Source organism: Mus musculus, chromosome 3, assembly GCF_000001635.26.
Source record: "Mus musculus strain C57BL/6J chromosome 3, GRCm38.p6 C57BL/6J".
NCBI lineage: Eukaryota > Metazoa > Chordata > Mammalia > Rodentia > Muridae > Mus > Mus musculus.
The window spans coordinates 85,518,078-85,541,300 of NC_000069.6; the positions used below are offsets into that span (position 1 = coordinate 85,518,078).

A 23,223-nucleotide genomic window follows, 5' to 3' on the forward strand; every position below is an offset into this window, starting at 1 on the left:
AAAAGCAGGCTCTGGACTGTACAACTGCCACATAGCCAATGATGAGGCCTAGGGTGGGAAGGTCTCAGGGTGGACAGAGAGGTGGGAAGAATGTGAACTGTGGAGCAGTGGGGACTAGAAAGAGCCAAACACTTGAAGAACAGCCCAGGAAATTCTGGCAGGGACTTATTGACTATGGAGTGGTGACAGCCTTGAGGAGGTGACCCAAGTGTGGCAGCCAACAGAAGGAAAGTGCCTCTAGTCAGGTGGGTTGAGAGTTTATAGATAATCATGCAGGGGACTTTAGGAAGCTATCTGAGTCCTGCCCAGGGAGCAGGTATGAGGCTGCAACAGGCTATAAAAACTCAGGCCAGTGCATTATGAAACTGTACTTCCCTACTATAGCAGCGTGGCCATAGGAAGCACTAGGAGCCATGTGTGTCTGTGGACGGCTTCCATTTTAACTCAGTAACGATTGGGACTGAAATTAGAAGCATGTCCCAGGTCCACAGAGAGTATATGTACAGTAACCCAGCAGCAATCTCCTGGTCCAAGACAAATTCAATCTGGAAAATATGGAGGAAAGGGAAAGAGGATGGTTCACTCCAGTACAGGAGAGATCGTAGACAAGGAAGTCACCAGAGAAGGGGGAACAGGAGGCTTTACACAGAGAATTCTTGGGTTTCCTCAGAGACTGCAGTCATCTGACCGAGAGATGTGCCCTTGGGCTTGTGGCCTTCCTTTCTCTTTGCTCTGACACCCTTCCTCTGCAGCATTTGCAGGGCAAGCCAAGCCAAGCCTGCTATTTATAGAGCGAGAGCAATTTTACCACAGGGTGTGGGGTTTAATTTAAAAAGACGTCAAGGAGCGAGGGGCAGATGGCTGAGCAGGCAGCGCCTCTCATTGACCTTGACAGGGCCTACTGCAATTGCTTCAGCTTTAGGGACTCTGACGTGGGCTCTGAGGATGATCCCCACACGGGGAAGCTCTTTGGGGAAGGAAGAATAAATCGATATACCAAATACCCTGCTTTTTGATTTCTAATTGATCTCTGATCAGCTTGGGAGATGACACTGGCTGTCAGTTTAAGGGGTCTTTTCTGAAAAGCTCTTCATCTAGACAGACTCTGTTATGTGTCATAGGGTATTAGATATGAAAGATCCCAAACTAAAGGATAGGAGGAGGAGGAGGAGGAGGAGGAGGAGGAGGAGGAGGAGGAGGAGGAGGAGGAGGGAGGAAAATGTCTTTCAACCCATAGAGAAGGAATGAGCAGTCTTTGCTTACTCCACTCTCCCTCCCCATAAGAGTCAGCAAACCACCTTTTAGGGCTCCCTTTATCTTATTATTTTGTTGATTTCGCGAGGACATCATAATAAGACAACAAATACTGCTTGGCCAACCATAAATGTAGTCTTCAAGGGCCTTGTTTCTTCTGAACACATTGGGAATCCTTCCTTGCCTCTACACAGCTTCTAGTGCAGTGATTCTTAGCCCTATGGGTCATGCCCACTTTAGTGGTTGCTTTTAATATAGCCTGCATATCAGATATTTACATTATGATTCACGGCAGGATCAAAATTACACTTATGAAGGAGCCAAGAAATAATGTTATGGCCGGGGCATTAGGAAGGCTGAGAACCACTGTTCCAGTGGTTTGCTCATAATCCTGGACACTCCTTGGATTGTAGCTGCAAACTTCAGTCTCTGCCTTCTTTGTCACATAGTCATCTCTCTGTTCCTCTGTGGTCCTGGCTGGTCTAGGCCTGTTAGAGTTCCACCTGCCTCTGTCCCCGAAGTGCTGGGGTTAAAGGTGTGCCCCACTAAACTCAGCTTCTTCTCTTACAAGGACACTCACTGGTCACAGTGGGTTGCACCTACCCCATACTGCTACGATCTTATCTCAACTAATGGTACCTCAGCAATCCTGCTTCCAAATAGGACTGAATTCTCGGGTATTGGGAGTGAGGACTTCAACAGAGGGGATTGATTGGCTCCAATAGTGCCCACAGGTACAAAATTTACTTGGCTCGTTCCCTTGGTTGTAAGAAAAAGTTAAAATATATTGATAGCCAAGCTTTCCTCGTACCATGAAAACTCCTACAATCAGACCCGGTAGAATTAGCCCATTTTAATAGTTCTTCAGCTATACTGGTTAATTTTGATTGCCCCATGGGATGGCCATAGGTATTTCTATGGGGTGTGATTTTGGAGGAGTTCAACATTTAAATTGATAAACTAAATTCAGCAAGTTGTTTACATCCAACTGGTTAAAGGCCTGAATAGAAGAAAGGCCACCCTTCTTCCCTAAGAAAGAAGAAATTATCCTTTGTATCTGCCTTTGAGCTGGGATGCAGGTTTTCTTTCAACTTTAGACCTGACCCGAAACAGTGGTCCTTCCTGGGTTATGAACTTGCAGGCTTTGAGACCAGAGCCACAGCAAGTGGCTCTCAGGGGCCTTCATCTGGCTTGGGCTTGTCTGCCCCTTAGTCTTATGATTCCTACAATAAAATTCTTATAATGAATCTTTTTATCTCTATGTACTCTATAATCCTACATATCTTATTTACAATCCCCCCTCTGTGTGTGTGTGTGTGTGTGTGTGTGTGTGTGTGTGAGTGTGCACGCGTGCACATGTCTTTCTTATAGGTGCTATATGCCATTCTAATATACGATCAAATTCTGAAACCACTGATATATAAATCACAAATAAGCGAGCAATGCTATCTGGGGGAAGGCTTTTCAAATTCTATGTGAACATTTGAGGAGAGCCATAACTGGATGGGGAAAGAGCCTGAGCAAGTGGAACAGGAAGAGAGGGTGGATAGAAGGACTGAATCTTTGGAGAAGCTAAGATGGACAGACTGACTAAGCCTGGATGCAGCCCTGCTGCAGGTGCCATGGTTAGGCAATGCAGAGAGCTGTCACTGAAAGATTTTCCAGAAGCAGTAATGTATCATTTCTGTGTTTCAGAAAGATGAATCTAAAAGACATGGAGGAGAGGGGAGAAAAGACAACGTGAGAGGACTGATGAGGCCATTCATGCAAAACCCTTCTGGGGACTAGATGTTTGTGCTCGACGCAAAGCCACATGTTAAACCCCAAGCCCCTACAGTGTGACAACATTTGAAAAGAGGCTATTTGGAAGATAATTGGGTTTAGATGGAGTCAAGAGTCTAGAGACTTCATGGTGGAGTGACTGTCCTTAGAAGAAGAGGAAAGGACAACAGAGCTTCCTGTCTCCTTCATCGGGGACAGAGAAGAAAGCACCTGTCTGTAAGCCAGGGGTGCTCACCAAAAGCTAAGCAAGAGGAGCTGTGGACCTGAGCTAGAGCAAACAGATTGTGTGTGTGTGTGTGTGTGTGTGTGTGTGTGTGTGTGTGTGTGTTAGAGCTACATTTACCCAGATTGGGCAACTAGCCTTGGAATTGAGGAGGAGGTGTTGTATATGACTTCAAAGTCCCTAACTTAGGTGACTGAGAAGATGGTGGTGTTTAAGATTGGGAACACAGGAGGAGAAACAGATTTTGTGGAGGATGTAATGAGTTCAGTGCATTTAAATTTGAGGTAGCACGGGGCATTTGTTCAGATGCATCCAGGGAGCTGATAAAAATAGGTTTCTGGCCTTCACTAAAGTGGTTATGCTCTTTATAGAAGAAGACTCAGGAATAATGGAATGTAGACAATGACATCATTCATGGTTAGAAAGATCTAGGGAGATTGTGAAGGGGCTGGAAGTAGGAGCTTAGGATATGCAACTGTTTAAAAGACCTGAGGCAGGGGAGAAGTTATCTAAGAAGCTAAGACCAAGCAGAAAAAAAAGAAAGCATGTGACAATGACCTGGGGACCAAAGGATTTAACATGAATTACTAAGCAATGGCAAGAGTGTATCTATATCCCACAACTGAGGGAGAATGTGCCAGGAGGGACAGACTTGAAATACAGAACTCATTGCAAACTGTGTAAGTAGGAAGTCATGCCCTTCTAATGATGGTCAGGGGAAGGATTTCCAATTCTCCAAGTAACAAATATCCTTAAAATATAGGAATGATGGATATTGTTGAATGTTTCAAAGATGTCCCCAGGAAAGGTGGAGAGGATTAGCCTTGAGTATTAAATGAAGAGATATGTACGTTGATTATGTTTGCTTATAAAAATAAATAATGTTTATTTAAAAATTAAATAATGAATATATTGTGGAATAGAAAGATGTTACCATAACATTTAAAGATGAAGAGAATTCAAGTATTTTAAGGTACACATGGGCCCACTGCCACTAGGGGTGCTGTGTTGGGACAGACATTAGCTGGAGGGCTGCACACTCCCAGTAAGTCAAATCCATGAGCAACTAGTCTGTTAATCCACACTCCAGCCTAGGAACATATAGCATCATGACCATAGTAATCTAAGGACCTGTGTGTGTGTGTGTGTGTGTGTGTGTGTGTGTGTGTGTGAGAGAGAGAGAGAGAGAGAGAGAGAGAGAGAGAGAGAGAGAAACAGAGACAGAGACAGAGACAGAGACAGAGACAGAAGACAGAGAGAGACAGAGAGAGATTAAAAATTAAGAGAAAACTTGTTGTTTGCCAGGACTTAGTAAACCTTTTTAAAACCTGATATCTATTTCTTCTGATGGAGACAGACTATTCAGTTGCATAAAGCACCTTTTATCCTATCAGACTACATGGCAAAAGAAACATCCTTCCTTTGACTTGATGAGAACTCAAAGGAGTAGTCTCTGGTTCTACATCAGCCCAATTCAGTGACTCCTTGGATGGAGAAAAACTAGCACTCTTTTTCTAAAACATAGCAATAGCCCAATCGCTGAGACATGGTGATTGAAAATAGGCCCCTAACATTTCAAAATCTCAATAACTATGGCTCTTGGTAAATTGTTCCTTTAAGAGAGTCTGCAGCATGCACACAGCCTGGTGGGTGGGAACCTTCAGGTCTGTTCCCCTATTCTCTTAGGCGAGATGATCTCTAAGGTTTTTGCTGTCTCTGAAGGACTAAATAGCTGCTGTGTCTCACCTACTGTGACAGGTGGCTCATCACATTGATGAGTCCTAAGTACACACCTTCCTGGCACATACGACAAAAGTTGTTACCAGGGACTGGGGTATTGCTGTGATTGGCCTGACTATGCTTTTGTTTGGAGGAATGTAGATTTTGGGACTTTGGAAAGCAGTGGAATGCTTTAAGTTAGGCTTACTGGGCCATCCTGGTAGGAAGATGGAAGACTCTGTGGCTGAGTATGGTTTGAACTGTGCAGATTTGGTTTCAGTGGAGAAGAATTTCAGAATGTGTCCTAGAGACTGTTTTTGTGGGATTTTGGTGAAGAGTGTGGCTGCTTTTTGCCCTTGTCTGAAGAGTCTACCTGAGTCTAAGGTAAAGAGGTTTATATTAATTGCATTGACAAAGGTAGTCTCAAAAAAGCCCAGCAGAGACTTTGTTCTCTGGTTAAGTCTCATGAAGAGCATTTTGAACAAGTATAGCAAGCTTAGAAAGAAAAACTATAAAATATATGATCAAGTATTAAGCAGGCCCCAGGAAGGGAAATGGAACTGAATCCTTTGCTCTAGGAGATAAGTGAAGATAAAGGAGATTAAGGGAATATGGGGCAAGATCCGACCCAGCTAAATTTAGATCCAGGCATGATGGTACACACCTTTAATCCTAGGAGACAAAGCCAAGCAGATCTCTGAGCTCAAGGCCAGCCTGGGACAGAGCAAGTTCTAGATGAAGAAAACTTTAAGTCCTGGTGTGGTGGTACACACATTTAATTCCAGGAGACAGGCAAGCAGGTCTCTGAGTTCAAGGTCAATCTACAGAGCACGATCCAGGACAGCCAAGCTTAGGCAATGAAGGAACTGGAAAACAGAAAGCTAGTGATAATGTAATAGAACAAGGGCCATGTTCCAGTTCCTGCAAGTGGCAGAACTCAGCAGCTTTGGCAGTGTGGCTCTGACTTTAGAATCCAGAATAGAAGGCACTACTGGGACAATTGATGCTGGTTAGCTGGAGGTAAGGAATTAGCTGTGATTAAGAAGAGACCAGCATCACTGAGGTGAAATCTTCTGGAAAGTGTTTTCTGAGAGCACAAAGAACCTGTGTTCCAGAGATAGCCAAGGCTGTACCTCATGCTGCAGCTGTACTTGGTAATGTGTAGGAGTCACTCAGGTGGTATTGGTTTTGAAGGCATGAAGGGGTCATGAAGAACAGCTGGAGCTTGGCACTGTGAGAGGCCATGGAAGGCCATTGGTGAAGGTGCAGCTCCAGTTGCAGTTGACAGCCCAGGACTGAAGGGGTCATGCAAAGGAGTTGAGGCTTTGCACCATGAAGAGAACCTTTGAGAGGCTATTGGTGAAGCTTAGGTGCTGTGGAAAACCCCAGCATATTGGAGATGCCAGTACCATGGGATCCCCATGGGATGCCATCACCAAGAACAGCAGCAGCAATTGATCAACCTGACTTAGAGGGCAGAGTTAGAAGAAGTGGCACCAGCCCTTTGGAGGAGCCCAGAAGATCATATGTGAATCCCAGACATTGAAACAAGAAGTTGTAACATTGAAGTTGCCTTGGAGACTCGAAGATTTTCAATATGCCAGAACTGTGGAATACCTGCTGAGAAAGCTACTGACAGGTAGTGGAGCTAGCACAGGAGAAAGAAGTTTGTTGCAGTCAACAAAGATGACAAAGGAGTTGGAGATCTGAAGACTGCTTTGACATCGGACATGGAGATGCAGAGTTTGGAGTTTGTCCAGCTGGTTTCCTGTCTTGCTTTGGGGATTACAGTTAAGTGATTAGATGCATCTCAGAAGAGACCTTGAACTTTGGACTTTTAACCTTGTTGAGACAGTTACAGACTATGGGAACTTTGGAAGTTGGACTAAATGTATTTTTATTATATGGCCCCCATGTTTGAACAAGCCTATGGAGGCTCTGGAGTGGAATGAGATGGTTTGTATATGCCTGAGCCAGGGAGTGGCACTAGTAGGAAGTGTGTCCTTGTAGGAGTAGCTGTGTCACTGTGGGTTGTGGACTTTAATACCCTAGTTATAGCTGCCTGGAAGTCAGTATTCTGATGGCAGCCTTCAGATGAAGATGTAGAACTCTCAGTTCCTCCTACACCATGCCTGCCTGGATGCTGCCATGTTCCCATCTTGATAACGGACTGAACCTCTGAACCTGTAAGCCGGCCCCAATTAAATGCTGTTCTTTTAAGAGTTGCCTTGGTCATGGTATCTGTTCACCCTAACTAAGACACTTTGAATGCCCCTCCCTGGTCTGGAACTGTGAGTAGTGTGATGGGTGGACTTCTGATTCTGCGTTCTTGACAATCCTGGAGAGGTACGGAGAATGTCTACTTTCTATGTGAAGATAGAAGTCAAGAATGAAGCTATCATCGGAGAAGGGTGGGAAGAGGCCCAGTCTTGCCAGCCTTCAGCTGAGCCTGGCCCGTAGCTATCGAGTGAACTCAATGAACTTTTTTGAGAGACCATTGGTAAGGCCAGCAAAAGAACCACCCAGCTGAGTTTAGCTCTAATTGCAGAATCATGAGCAAAGAGAACAGCTTTCATCTTAGGCCACTGACTTTTACGATGGCTTTTACACTCAACTAGAAAGATGAAAAAAAAATTACTGTAATTTCAATTCTTGAAAACAGAAGTTGGCAAAGGTTCCAAACTGCACCAATTTCCTGACCCTTCTCCACAGGGATGTGATGTGATATCACAGTGCTAATTTGGCCCAACCCGATTCTTCACGGATCTGTTTATTTTGTAGTTTTGATAAGCAGGCACCTGGAGGCATTGTAAGCCCCTGCCGGGCTGCAGCGTATCCGACATTAGTAAACCACCTGATTCACAAGCTACCTTTCCAAGCACCTTCCTTGTGGCAGCCCCACACTCTGGGCTCCCATCTACCTGCTGTATGTTACTTGCTCCAGGGCCAAACACCAGACAACTAAGGGCTGGGCCAGGCCACGCCTTGGAGACTGCTGCAGACATTCAAGCCAGCAGGACAAAAGAGGTCACTCACATTTGTACTTGCTTCCTCTGTGCCCCGACCAGTTTGCCCTTCCCTCTGTAGCCCTTGTCCCGGGAGCCTGGTTTCCCCCTTCTTTTAGAATCTGGGGGTATAAACCAACCTTTTACAATGGTGTGCGATACCTGAATAATAATTACAGTGCATTTTAAGATAGCAACCCGTTGGTATGAATGAGGGGGCAAATCTCACAGCCAGTGTCACTCTAGCAGGAGACTAAGATGGACAAGGTAGGAGTGACTGTCACATGTGTCCCCCAGACAGACCTGCCTCACCTGCATCAGCCTTTCATTGTGCACCCTAAGTTCTGAGTAGTTATACATTGTTCCACTAGAAATAAGTAATGTTTTTGATTGTTTCCCCCAACAATTTTCACAATAGCTCTAGGAAATAATTTGTTGTCTCCTTCATACAGATATGAAAATCAAAGGTTAAAATAAATAATATGCTGTAAGAAGGGGGAGATTCCAACTTTTTTTTCTCTAATTCTCCAAATAGAATGTTTTTCCTAAATGGTCCCAACAATTTTTGGAAGTTCCATTGTTTGCCAATCTTTCCTATTTGTGTATGCATTACATAAGACCTCAATATGTTTTCTGAGTTAAAATTTGAACAAATGAGATTTATGTACTAATTTTTTTAACTACATGTATTTGTTTGTGTTGGAAACATACACACCGCAGAGAGCATGTGAAGGCCAGAGGGTGAGGTCAGGAAGTCTGTTCTCTCCTTCTGCATTCGGATCCCAGGCACTGACTGAAGCCAGGTTGCCAGGCTTGCTGGCAAGTGTCCTCATCCCTAAGCCATTTATATAAACCAAATTTCATGTTTTCAATCACCGTTTTATTTTTACTATAAAAGTAATCATTCTCCTTAGCAGTTTAAAATACAAATAATAAATTTAAAAACCGCCATAAACATTAAAATGTAACCAGAGATCCTGGTGTACATTCTAATCCTGTAAATTAATGTTTATGTTGGGGTTCTAGATGTGGCTCAGCAGTTAAGAACACTTGTTGATCCTACAGAGGACCTGGGTTCAGTTCCCAGTGCCTACATGGCGGCTCACAACCTTCCAGCTCCAACGCCAGGAGATCTGATGTCCTCCTCTGACCTCTGCAGGGACTGCATACTCATGATGCACATATGCATATTCATACAGACAAAACCACTTATAGACATAAAATAAACAAAAGTAAAAAAAGTTATATGTATTTAATTCAACAATGTTATATGAATGTACCTCTTATCAACCCTCAATTATTAAGTGTTAATTATTTTTAATATTTTGTTATTAATAGTACTCTAATGAAATTCCTCAACTGTCCTTACAAAATTCTTCCTGAACATCTCTAATTGTCTCTAAAATAAATTCTTAGATGTAGAATTGCTAAGTCAAAAGTTTTCACAGTCTCAATATTTTTATATTTACTTGTTAAATTTCTATACAAATACTTATTTCCACTTATCCTAGAATCTTTTGGGCTTGATATAAAATATCACCCTCACAGAACATTCTGTGTGTACGTCTGTGCAAGTATTCATATGCATATGTGATTAAAACAGAGTCCTTCCCATGCTAAAATATAAGCGGAGTGTAGACTTTAGTCCATAAATGAACACTGGTAAATGGAGACTTTAGACTGAAATAATTATTTAAACAGAGGAAATCTGCTTGCAATACAGCTTGCCCACCTAGTAATAGAATGACCATTGCTTTTTTAGACATTCAGAACTATTGACAGCTGTTTACCTGTATCTTTTAGACATGTTGCCTCTCTCTCTCTCTCTCTCTCTCTCTCTCTCTCTCACACACACACACACACACACACACACACACACACATACTTGAGAGAGAGAGTGCCATCACACAGTGCAACCTACTTTTTAATAAAGGAAGATTGTGTGGAGGAAGTGACATTCTATCTGACTGAACAGAAGTAGAGAGAGTTACACAGTCCCACAACACCAGCAGGGCACTGCACCATTTCACTGGAGGGATACAATAGTTACCTGGTATGATTAGAACCCTCCCCCCAGACAGACTCACCTCCCCAACATCAATCAGCCTACCCGTGTAGGCTAAATTCTAATACTTTGGGCTTCAAACTGAAAAGTTCATGGTTAAGATGCAGCCAGAACATCCCAGGCCTTAAGCCATTAGCAGAGTTAGTGGCTGAGCTCAAAAGAACCTACCAAGGTCCTAGTGTCACCTAAAAAGAATGGATATGTGTGAAAGGCATGCAAGGGGCCCAATCAGGGTAGAGTAACAGGAAGCAGCCTGTTGTGGCCTGGGGGCAGAAGGACAGCTTGGTGACAGAAGGAACAGCATAGTGTGTTTCTGAGAACCCTGACATGAGAGGCTTTGTTATAGGTGGTCAGAGGGGTTCAGACAATTAATTGGCTTATTGGACTGGAACTTTGAATTCCGTTCTCTGCTGGTCCTTTCACCACACAGGTCAGATAGCTTCTGTTTTCACAACATGGCGTCCAATAGAAAAATCACTGCAGGTGAATATGCCTGACCTCTTTTCCTCCCCAAGGTGAGTATCTGAGGCAGGCCAAGCACACACTGGCTCACTTTCATTGACAAGACGATGATGGTCCCCAGTGGTAACCCTGAGGAAAGTCCTAGGTACTAAAGTAAAGCACTCGCCGTGGTGCCCTCTTCACTGGCACACTGTTATGCGTATCATCACGGCTTTCTCTCTGGGCCTGTCACCGAATTATGGTAATTTCTTCTAGTCATGAGTTTTAATCAGAGTTGAAGTCTCTGAGTTACTGACAGCTCTGGAGAGCTGTAACTGCTCAAAGATTGACTTCACACTGTCACAAAATCATAACACAAGCAGAAAGCTAGCGGCTCTCACTAGCCTCCCCCTGCCAATTAAAAACAAAGCGTCCTTCTAAACAGTGGGTTTCATAGAAAAGAAGAGGGAGGTAGACGGTCGCCTGCCTCTTCCTTCCCTTTCCCAGGTTCAAAGCAAGAAACAATACCCTGGCAAAGGCAGTCCAAGAATGAGATATTGCAATTTAGCTAATGGTCTCTACAGGAAGCAGAAGTCATTTCTTTGCCACTCTGTGGTACTTAGACGGCATCGAGAATGTTGGCTTTCTCCTGACCTTGCTTGAGCTGTCCACGGGCATTGTCCACAGTCACGTGCTTGTGTCAGTACCACAGGCTTGGGCGAACAGGTCATGGGGCATGTGCACTTGCCTCTCTGGAAGTCATGAAGCAGAGCAGGTGGCCCTTCCCGCCTTCACTTCTTGTCATCGTCTGTGATGGAAATTCCTTCCTGAGCAGATAGGACCCCAGCTATGTGGCTGCTTGGTTGAGGCAAAGCAAGAAAGCTCAGTTCCAACCCTAGAAAGCCCTTATAGATGTCTTATGTGAGTTCCAACCCTAGAAAGCCCTTATAGATAGATGTCTTATGTGAGTTTGCCATCAGGTTATCTCCCCTTACCTAAAGCCAGGGCTGATCTTCCTTTTACTCCCTTAGTTCCTAAGGCCTCCAGGGCTAGAATCAGTCAGTCTGATACCTACTTAGGCAAGGCCTTATTATTCATTCAAGGTTTCATCTGCTTTAAAGTCACTTCTTAAGTACCTATTACAGAAACAGGTAACTTGAATAAATCAAGCTAGCATGGGCTAGGTTGGAACAGGGCTTAGCTCAGTGGCAAAGTATATACCTAGCAGCATAGATGTGTCTCTGTATTTGATTCCCAGTACCATGGGGGGAAAAAAAAGAGAGACATAGATCATACTGTAGTAAGAATCCTAAAATCTCAGTAGTCAAAAAAAAAGTTTATTGGCTATGCCATATATTTGCCAGGTTGCCAAAAGAGCTATATGTCAGAGCCATTCAATAAATCAGAACACCACCAGTGACCAAGGGATGGGGGGGAGTCATCATGATGGATGCAACCTTTTTACATTATTAGCCAGAGTTAGTCTCATGGCTTCATCTACCCCCAAAAGGACCAGAAGATACAATTCTCTTTGTGTATCTGAAGTCACAGAGCCAGAAGTATTGATCAAGCTCCAGAAATGACTATGCACTCTCAGGTCAGCTGTTTATTACACTTAGAAGGAAAATTAAGGTCTGCAGAGTAAAGAATTACCCCTTGTGGTCCTATTTACTATTTGTGTTCCATTCTCACATTCTAGGCAGTGATAACCAGAAAATCGGATGACGGTGTTTCTGATTCATACCTGGTGTTTACCTGATGTACTCAGTTCTCTAGGTGGCTTGCCGGAGAGAACCCAAAATTACATAGGTATGTGCTAAAGATGAAAAGGACAGGGTGAGAGTGTGTACAAAGAATATGCTAAACTATTTCAATTTAGTGGGAGAGAGAAAAGGAGGGAGGGAAAGGGGGAGGAGAGAGAGAGAGAGAGAGAGAGAGAGAGAGAGAGAGGCAGAGACAGGACTCTCAGAGGGACAGCAAGTGGATGGAAATGAAACTGGACAAGGGTAATTTTGGCTGCAAGCTGCTAGTTTTCTGGAAGCATGAAAACAGAAGAGTCAGTGTAAAGATTATTGCATCAGGCTGAACATGAATCAGTTACAGCTTGGAGCAGAGTCTGGAGGAAGGAGACATCGGAGATTACGGTGGAGGCATAATTGATGCAGGGAGGCAGTGGTGAGCAGAAGGATGGATGTGTGTGTTGTTCTTGGACCCAAGAGGATTGCAGCACTTCTGTAGGGATGCTTCTCTGTGGCAGCAAGAATCTGCAGTCCAAAAACAGAAAGGCACAGAAATGATATTTCTCTGGCCTTGCAAATGCTGTAGATGTGCTCAGTACAAAACGCAGCAAAGAAAGAAAGAAATTCCAAATGTGGCCAGTGATGTAATGCTGAGTGTCTATCCTCAGGAAGAGGCGTCCAGAACTCCTCGTGCACCTTAAGTAACGATTTCAGAGAATCGGTCTGTGAAGGGATCCCACACTCAATCTGTTGGCAGATTCCATTGGCTCTGCCCTCAACTTACAACCTCAGTAAACTCTATCTCAGCACCACCTGCCACCTTCCTCCGAGCCACCATGATCTCTTGTCAGGTTTTCCTGCAGCAGCCTGTCTTACCGTTGAAAGCCCAACTCCCTAACTCTTATGAAGCTGTGTTAGGTGTTTTGTTTGAAATGGACCATTTCTCTATCTGAAACTCTTCAGGGATTTCCAACTCCTCCCAGAGGATCTCAGGGCCTTCCTTGGTCCTAGAAAGCCCTATAATACACGGACTTCTAAATCTCTATGCACTTGGTTCCTTCCTTTGTTCTCATTTGACTGGGGACACATGAGTATTGCTACTCCCTCTGCCAAGCCTCAGTCTCAGGGTCTTTGCACAGGCTGTCTCCAAGCTTGGGAGTCTCTACATCCAGAAATCTGCACTGGGGCTCTCCCTCCTTCTGATATCTGCCCAAGCATCATTTTATCAGTGAGGTCTTTGGCACCCAGCCTATTCAATGGAAAAGCCCAGCTGCAGCCTTGAAAGATTAGGCCCCTAACTCTTGCCTTAACCAGTTTTGTGTGAAGAGCTTGTTATGTGCAACATTTTTTTCTATCTTGTTTAGTCATAGTGTAAGTGGGCTCCGGGTGATGGGACAGGAGGATTCTTGTGTGATTTGTTCACTGCTGTAATTCTAGCACTGGGAAGAGGAGATGAGCCCAATTAATGAGTGCTGATTTGATAGAATGAAACCCTAACCTTATCAGTGCATCGGCACAGCAGGGAAGGACACTCAAGAGATAAGCACTTCTTCTTTTTTTTTTTTTTTTCTGAGATGCTGTGTGTAAACCTGGGGATCTCCTCCTCCTCCCTGCTTCTGGCTGCCATGGATACAGGTTTCTTCAAGGGGGTCAAGGATGTGACAGATGCTTTACATTAGCTTTTATGTTCCCCATAAAATTAGCAAAAAGCAAACCTTGAATAACAGAGCTGTGATTCTATCTCGCACTTCTGATCTGACACAGACCGTAAGAGCTTGGATCTGGAGGCTAAAGGCTGTTTCCAGAACCTTCAATGGGATTACACCTGTGTAATTCATTTACTCTTACTCATTTTATAGATGTTTACAGGCAGAGAGGGAGAGGAAAAAAATCCACAGAGCCAGCAACAACCAAAGGGGAGGGAGGAAGACAAGTAGTGGTTTTCATTTCTAAATTATAATCATTACATATGGCACAATATCCTGCCAGACAATAATACGTATCAGATAAATGAGAAAGCACGGTTAACATCAAGGTAAACACAACGAGATGGCTTTGTAAAAGAGGAGCATTACTTTGCTTCAGCTTTGGAATATGATTTTCAATATAGCAATTTCAATTCGCATGAAAAGTCAAGAGACTAATGGATTTTCAGCCAAGGGGACTGGTATAGGAAATATGATCAGAGACTGCCCAGGAGGACATTCAAAAGGCCTCTGAACTGCCCTACCCCAGCTACACAAGTACTAGCAACCCATGAGCTTTCATTACGCATGCCCGAGTTTCTAAAGAAACAAAACACAAGAGAAAACAAAGCAGTCATGCAGCTAGATTTAGGGCAGTGACAATCAGCCAGGCCTATTTTTAAAGATGGGCTCTCATTATGTTCCCCAGGTTGGTCCTGGAATTCTGAACTAGAGTAATCTTCCTACTTTAGTCTCCTGAGTGACTTGGGCCATCAGTGCACAGAACTGTACCTGCCTTGAATACTCTAGTATATTCACTCCACGGCTGGGCTGGGGAGGTAGCTCAGTAGTTACAAAAGCTTACCGTGTAAATGTAAGTACTGGAGTTTGGAGCCCAAGAAGCTATTTAAATGCTGGGCAGATATGGCAGCCCACCTGTAATTCTAGTGAAGAAGAGACAAGGATTCCCAGAACAAGCTGGCTAGCTCAGCCAGCCCAGAATGATAATTACGATTCAAGTGAGAGACCCTGCCTTGGTGACTACAGTGAGGGACACCCACAACCAACAAAGACAGCTTTGACAGCATGGCAAGCAAGCACCCATACACATGTGAACATGTTCACACACGCGGACCATACAATACATTTATAAAAGAAAGCATTTACCTGGGGATTTGCTTACAGTTTCAGAGGTTTATTCTGTCACCAGCATGGCAGGGAGCATGGCAGCACACATGCACTGGAGCAATGGCTGAGAGCTACATCCTGATCTAAAAGCGAAGGGAGAGACTGGGCCTGGCATGGGCTTTTGAAACCTAAAGCCCACCCTCAGTGACACACGTCCTCCAACAAGGTCACATCTACTCCAACAAGGCCACATCTCCTAATCTTTCCAAACCTGTTAATCAGGGTTCCTTCCTAGTGTCCAAGCATTCAAATATATGAGTCTATGGGGGCTATTCTTATTCAAGTCACCACAGTTCAGGAGTTCAAGTCCAACCTAAGCAACATAGTGAGGCCCTCCATCTCCAAAAACCGAATTAAAAAAAAAAAGAGTATTCAAAAATGACCTGTTGGAAGTATTGATGGGGAAATGACCCTTTCCCTTATACCTGGCATGTCCTAGATAACAGGCCATATACTTTCCTCGACCAGTAAGAAAGATAACTTTCCTCAGCTTCAGTTGAGAAGAACCATTAAGACTGTCAAAGAGTCTTTTCCTGTGGCTGTCTAGCCATAGGCCACTCAGTGGATTCAGCTTACTCTGTGTGTGGGCTCCTTATGGCCTCCAGAGACTATGTATGCAATTTTATGGAGGTTTTTCTTGTTCCAATCAGACAAGACCTTTCAAATACATACTATTGTATATAAGAAAACTGTCCACAAGATGGCTATAAAATTTAGCAATTCAACCCACAAGTAGTTTTTGAGCACATTCCATTATGTGAGACATTATTCTCTACGGCATAATTGCATTTCGTAAACAAAATGGACTAAACATCACTGCCCCCATAAAGCTTCTATTCTATGTATGAACAGGGGAATGGACAATACCTCCACTAAAAGACATTATATATTCTTATTATGCATTCTTTAGATAGCAACTGCTATGTGCAGTAAAGAAATATCAAGGAGAGAAGGGCCATGGAATGAGAGTGAACCTTAGAGAGAATTAGGCCGGCTTTCAGCGGAAAAGAGATTCACGTGGAAGCTTCAACAACATCTTCCAAATGGTCTACCTGTTGTTGGCAGAAAGCATCTACCATTCATTCGTGACCCAGTCATTTGGCTGTTATGACATGGACGGGTTGTGGACACAATCTAAGAGAAGCAAAGTAGAATGAGAACATCAGGATTGGGACACTTGCAGGGAATCGGATGGCTGCTTTAATTACATGTGATCCTCTCCCAGCTAGGGCCAGGGCAGTGTGACCTCATGCCACTCGCCCTCCACAGTCCCTCACAGGCATCTCTGAGAATCTTGAAGGATTGCTCAGAAATGTGGAGAGACCCAGAACCCATGACAGAGCTAAAAGTTTCCAAGGTCAATGGACAGTGCAATGTGTCTACTGCTCTCTGCTAGGGGAAGGGTGTCACCCTGTCCCTCCTCTGGTTAGAAATTTTTCATGACCCATTGCCATTCCAGGAGCACTAAGCTATAGAAACTCAGAATACTGTTTCTGTGCTTAAAAGTTCTGGACTACTTGGGATAACATATGGCGCTACCTTCTCCTTTCTCCTAGGGTTCCTCCTCTCTAGCTTTTGCCTCCTCCTCTTCCTCCTCCTCTTCCTCCTCCTCCTCCCCTCCCCTTTTTCCTCCCACTCTTCTGACTATGCTTGGTCTCCTTAGGGTTCACAAACTACTGACTCTCGCTCCTGAGAATAGTCGCTCCACAGAGACTATGCTTGAGTTTAGGGTTTTGTCCTGTGCTTGTCTGGTGACGGATCTCTGTTTATGGACATTGTCCCTACCTCTGACTTTCTTCTATTTTTCCTTACAGCCTTAAGCCAAACAGGAAGAGCCAAAGCTTGCAAGAGTCTTTATCTGAGATGCAGGGTTTTACAGCCAGAGTTTTCAGTGACTGAAGTCCTCCCCATACCAGAGACCTGTACAAGGTCATCACTGTTTCGCTTCCTGGTACCTTTGGAAATGCAGGGAAATTTTTACACTGGAAAACATGTGTGCCAGGAAACCTGAGTTTTGGTGTGTACTCAGTTTGTAAATTGTGTCTTCTAAGCATATGCTGTGGCAGATGGTAGGTGCTTTCATGGTGTGTTAGGTTAGATGGGATCCCCGCAGACCCATCTGTAGTCTCTAGAGGCCAGGACATTCTGGTAACCAAGAAATCCATCAAGCCAAGAAGACTCTTAGAATGGCAAATAGCCATAATGTGTCGGCACTGGATGTGTGCTACTGAAAACACCAGAGCTTCTCCACTCAGAGAGAGAGAGAGAGAGAGAGAGAGAGAGACTAAGCTTAGCCCAGGATCAGGGCTTCTGCTGGGAAGGCTGTCACCCTGATCCATGATGTGCTATCAAGATGAAATTGGAACCAAGTGTACTTTATTCAGGACATCTGTGAGATAAAAAAAATATAATGCTCCTTTTCTATCTTTGTGACATTGTTCACAAAGATGTGATTTGGCTGTTAAAACCATTTGCACTATATCTCAAGGCTAAGGCTGACAATTCAAATAAAAGCCTCTCTCTCTCTCTCTCTCTCTTTGGTTTGTTATCTGAACCACTGCTAGCTGTCATGGCCATTCTTTGCTCTGGGGCACTTGGAAAGACTGGCCACCTGATCCAGGCTTCAGATTTCCATTTAATTTCCTGGGTTTCTGGCAAAGGTTTATCTTGTTTTGCTTGATGACCTCAAAACCAGATGCGGTGTTAAGAGGCAAATCTGAATGTTTAATTTTTTATAATTCTATTGTGGGCTCTTATAGAAAAGCTCTGAGTACATGTTGCTACAAGAAATGAGGCGGTCCCGATATGGGGTTAGCACTGTGAGTATTAAAGGACTTCTCCTTCTCTTTTGCACGGTATGCATTGGTTTGGGTTTATTGCTGCTTTGCTGGACCCAGGACCTCAAGCATGCACATTAGTGCTCAGCCTGCAGCTTCCTCCACAGCCCTAAAAGGAGGAGCATGAGGGAGTCTGGATGCACAGTTTTATGAATTCCTCATTAATAATTTATGACAAGCCTTTTCCGGCAACCTTTAATTGTCAACAGATGTGGACACACTACTTTTTGCCATCGTCTTTACTCTGCAAAGCATGCCATTCTAGAAGCGTGTCTCTGAATCATCATAAATCACTTGAGAAAGTTCATTAAAAGGAACGCTGTGGAATGGCTCTCCCCATAAAGTGACACTGTCACAAGTGCAGAATCTTAGGGAACGTGCAAACCCACTGGCTGTGAGTCCAGAAGGTTCTGTGTCCTTATTCGCCCAACTTCAAGTCTTCTCAAACCCCAAGTGTAACTTGGTATGCCGGTCCATCCTGGCTGGCAAAGGGACCCTTCCTTCCCACTGCCCTGATCTACTGTCCTATTTATTGTCCCCTCTCCCCTGAGGTTGATTCTAGTTTCTGCAGTCAGTGTTTCTTGTAATATAATCTAAAGGGAATGTTGCCTATGCAAAGGCAAGATTCTGGGGTAGGAGTGAGGCTTAGCAGTAGAACATTTGCCTAGTGTGTGCAAGGCCCTGAATTTGATCAATCATTGGCCCCCGCAGAAAAGACAGCTTTCAAATAAACACGTTGGTATGTCTTTGCTTGGACACACTAGGCTTTGTCCGGGTGTTGAAAATCCACTGAACTTGAGGCACTGAGAGAGGTAAGGAGAGATGCTGGTTAGCTTAAAAACAAGTGCTCAGCAGGTCACCCCTTGGGATCTAGACCTGGCTGACAGCTCCTGGGTCAACCCTAGTGTTTGATAGTCACCAGTGTGACTCTGTCTTTTAATTATGGCGAACTCCTCTCAAGGACTGCCAGGGAATGCTGTAGTGGTTGGAAGAGGAATGATCTGACCTTCTTGAAGGAGATTCCACGTTTGGAACAAGAGCTTAGTATGGAGTGCCATTGTCTGTCTCTTAACTGTGACACCCTGCAGTAAATCAGGCCAGTTAGAGCCCATGGCCAACAGTCCACATGGGCAGTGAAGTGGACAGGACTAGCCAGGGGCTGCTGTGGTGGATGAAGGTGCCGGAGGCCAATGTTCTCTGTGACAGATGGATTCTTACTTATTTGCTGGTTTTCACAGTCACCACAGACCCACATTTTCAAGTGTAATTTGTTTCAAACATTTTGAGGCATGAGAGTAGAGCTGTGACGGCTTCTGCCTCAGTAAGTGACCAAGAATGCATCCAGTTGTTCTCCAGGCTGTGGAGTGGAAGAGGGGAGACACTCAAACCAGAGAAATCTGGCCAACTCGACGCTTGGTTATTCCTAGTTGGCTCTCAGAAGAGGCCGTGTGTGCTTTAAGACTTGTCATAGTTCTCTCGTGTAAAGGCAACTGCAGGCCGTAAGCCTTGGAACTTCTGCTACCCTCACACCTGACTGCTCCCTTTCTCCTCTGAATCCTTTTTAACTATTTACAAACAATTTCTGCCTCCATACTAGACTTTAGCACTTAGAGTCAACTTACCACACTAGGACATGGAGTCTGTATGCAACCTGTTACTTACATGGTTGAAAATCCACAACTTAGCATCTCTTAGCTAACTGATTACACTTTCGTGCTAAAAATAGTGGTCTATATTGTAAAAAGTTGCCAATGTGAATCAGGAAAGAAAAAAAAAACCCTGGAAAACCTAGCTTTCTAATATGTACACTCTGGATTCAAAAGCCAGCAGAAAACAGAGAGACTATGAGACAGGATTTCATTTTCACAGGACAGGTGAAGGTCAGGGCTCTTCCACTGAAACTGACATTATAAGCATGGAAATCAGCCACCTGTGCTCAGGACACATGGCAACAGCTGAGAAGAGGCCTGCAGGTGCTGACATTTTCACTGGGTAATAAACTTTGGCCAACAAATACATCAACAAACACCTAGGAAAGAAAGAAGGAAAAACCTAAAAGATAGACTTAGCATCAAGTAGAAACCCAGGCAGTTCTTAGATTTGAGAAAAGATGGGGTGGTTGGGGAAACAAAGACAAAGCAGGACATTTCCAGTGGCTAACAGCTTTCTCGTGGTGGAAGAGAGAGAAAACCATGGGCAAGTATGGAAACAGAAATCACAGCTAAGAACATGGCCTTCAAAGGACAATTCACAAAAGAAATCTGCCCAACAGCTTGAGTAAAAAGAAAGGTTAAACCACAGATGGGTGTGTTGGCTAGTTTTGTGTCAACTTAAGACAAGCTAAGGTTACCTGAGAGGAGGGAACCTCAATAAAGAAATGCCTCCAGAAGATGAGACCACCCTGGGCTGGTTCCTAGGTTCTAAAAGAAAGTAGGTTGACCAAGACATGGAAGCAAGCCAGTAAACACCATTTCCCCATGGTCTCTGCATCAGCTCCTGCCTCCATGTTCCCACCCTGTGTGAGTTCCTGTCCTGACCTCCTTTGATGATGAAGAGTGCTGTGGAAGTGTAAGCCCAATAAACCCTTTCCTCCCCAAGTCGGTTTGGGTGTGGCGCTTCACCATAGCAATAGTAACCCTATCTAAGACAGAAATTGGTATCAAGAGTAAGGTATTGCTGAGACAGACCTGACCATGATGGGTTTTTTGGAGGGCTATGGAAGGACTTTGGGATTTTGGGCGAGAGAAGCCATTGAGCATTCAAACTTTGTAGGCTACTCTGTGGGAGCTCGAAGGTCAGAGTGTTAAGATGATGGGCGCCTGGCTTGGGAAGCTTCCGAGGGAAGCTGAGGGTGCCTTAATGACTCTATCAGCGCCATTTGCTATTGTGAGTTAAGAATCTTTGGTTCTAACTATCTGGGGCTGAAGAATCGGCTAAAATTAACAAACTACCAGAACCACAGAAGTGAAACTTTTTCTTTCCTGGGACAATAGATGCTGGTTAGCTGGAGCTGGGAAATCAGCAGCAATTAAGAAGAGACCAGCGTCATTGAGGCAAAATCTTCTGGGAAGTGTTTCCTCATAGTCAGCACTTGCAAGTCATGTTCTAAATGGCCAACCTTGTGCTGGTTGCCAAACTTGGTAGTATGAGTGCCCCGGGTGGTGCTGGTCATGGGTAGCACCTGAGGCTTGCCACTGGTGAAAGTGCAGCCAGAGCAGCGGCTAAGTCCCAGGATTAAAGATGTCATGGGGAAACTTGAAGCTTTGCACCATGAATAGAGCCCAGGAGAGGCTATGGGTGAAAGTGTAGCCCAGCTATAGAGAAGATCCCAGAATTTTAGAGATGCCAGTATTGTGGGATGACCACCAAGAACAGCATCAGTGGTGGAATGGAGCCAGCATGATCTTTGAAGATAAGCTGTGTGTGCTCCAGAGTGCAGAACCAGAAAAGTGACCCAGGTCCCTTGAAAAGAGCCCAGAAGATTATGAATGGATCCCAGATATTGGACATGGAGATATTTCCATTGATTGTGTCCTCATTCTTCCCTGAATAAGAAAGTATTCCATTCAATTTTGATTTTACAGTAGCTCACAATTGAGAGACTTTGAAAATTTTAAAGAGATTTTGAATTTTTAAAGAGGCCTTTTAATATGGCTGACTTTATAAGGACTGTGAGACTTTTAAAGTTATTTATGTTTTATATTCTGACGTTGTCTTGAGGATAAATAAGAAAAGAAAGGTTCTACTTGAAAAATGATGTGTTTGTATGTACAGTTCAGATAAAACCTAGCCAGGACAGCTGACTCCCTGTCAATTCCATGGCACAGCTAAAGTCATCTGAGAGGGGGAAGCCTCAATTAAGCAAATGCTTCTATCAGATTTAGGATTGGTAAAGATCTTTTCCCAATCTGTTGGTTTCCTTTTTGTCTTATTGACAGTGTCCTTTGCCTTACAGAAGCTTTGCAATTTTATGAGGTCCCATTTGTCCATTCTTGATCTTACAGAAAAAGCCATTGGTGTTCTCTATTCAGGAATTTTTCCCCTATGCTCATATCTTTGAGGATCTTCCCCACTTTCTCCTCTATAAGTTTCAGTGTATCTGGTTTTATGTAGAGGTCCTTGATCCACTTGGACTTGAGCTTTGTACAAGGAGATAACAATGGATCAGTTTGCATTCTTCTACATGCTAACTGCCAGTTGAGCCAGCACCATTTGTTGAGAATGCTGATTTTTTCCCCCACTGGATGGTTTTAGCTCCTTTGTCAAAGATCACGTGACCATATGTGTGTGAGTTCATTTCTTGGTCTTCAATTCTATTCCACTGATCTACCTGCCTGCCACTGTACCAATACCATGCAGTTTTTATCATAATTGCTCTGTAGTACAGCTTGAGGTCAGGTATGGTGATTCCACCAGAAGTTCTTTTATTGTTGAGAATAGTTTTTGCTATCCTAGGTTTTTTCTTATTCCAGATGAATTTGTAAATTGCTCTTTCTAACTCTGTGAAGAATTGAGTTGGAATTTTGATGGGGTTTGCATTGTATCTGTAGATTGCTTTCGGCAGGATAGCCATTTTTACTATATTAATCCTGCCAATCCATGAGCACGGGAGGTCTTTCCATCTTTTGAGATCTTCTTCAATTTCTGTCTTCAGAGACTTGAAGTTCTTATCATACAGATCTTTCACTTCCTTAGTTAGAGTCACACCCAGGTATTTTATATTATTTGTGGCTATTATGAAGGGTGTTGTTTACCTAATTTCTTTCTCAGCCTGTTTGTTCCTTGTATAGAAGAAGGTCACTGACTTGTTTGAGTTATCTGTATATTCAGCTACTTTGCTGAAGTTGTTTATCAGGTTTAGGAGTTTTCTGGTGGAATTTTTGGGGTCACTTAAGTATACTATCATATCATCTGCAAATAGTGATATTTTGACTTCTTCCTTTCCAATTTGTATCCCTTTGATCTCCTTTTGTTGTTGAATTGCTCTGGCTAGGACTTCAAGTACTATATTGAATAGATTAAAAAAAATGGGCACCTTGTCTAGTCCCTGATTTTAGTGGGATTGCTTCAAGTTTCTCTCCATTTAGTTTGATGTTGGCTACTGGTTTGCTGTATATTGCTTTTACCATGTTTAGGTATGGGCCTTGAATTCCTGGTCTTTCCAAGACTTTTATCATGAAGGGGTGTTGGATTTTGTCAAATACTTTCTCAGCATCTAATGAGATGATCATATGGGTTTTTATTATTTGTTTGTTTATATAGTGGATTAATATCCAATATGTACA

General features: G+C 43.7%; 1 non-coding gene across 2 annotated transcripts in view; it reads right to left on the reverse strand.

Annotated features, from left to right (window-relative positions):
• Positions 1–11,812: 11,812 nt before the first annotated feature.
• Positions 11,813–23,223, reverse strand: part of Gm3740 — a 44,104-nt gene continuing 32,693 nt past the window's right edge. Inside the window, exon 4 of one of the 2 annotated variants that reach the window (XR_867407.2) lies at positions 11,813–12,753. This is a non-coding gene — a transcript (predicted gene 3740). The remainder of the gene's footprint in view (positions 12,754–23,223) is intronic. The other variant, XR_003954511.1, reaches the window with a different exon arrangement.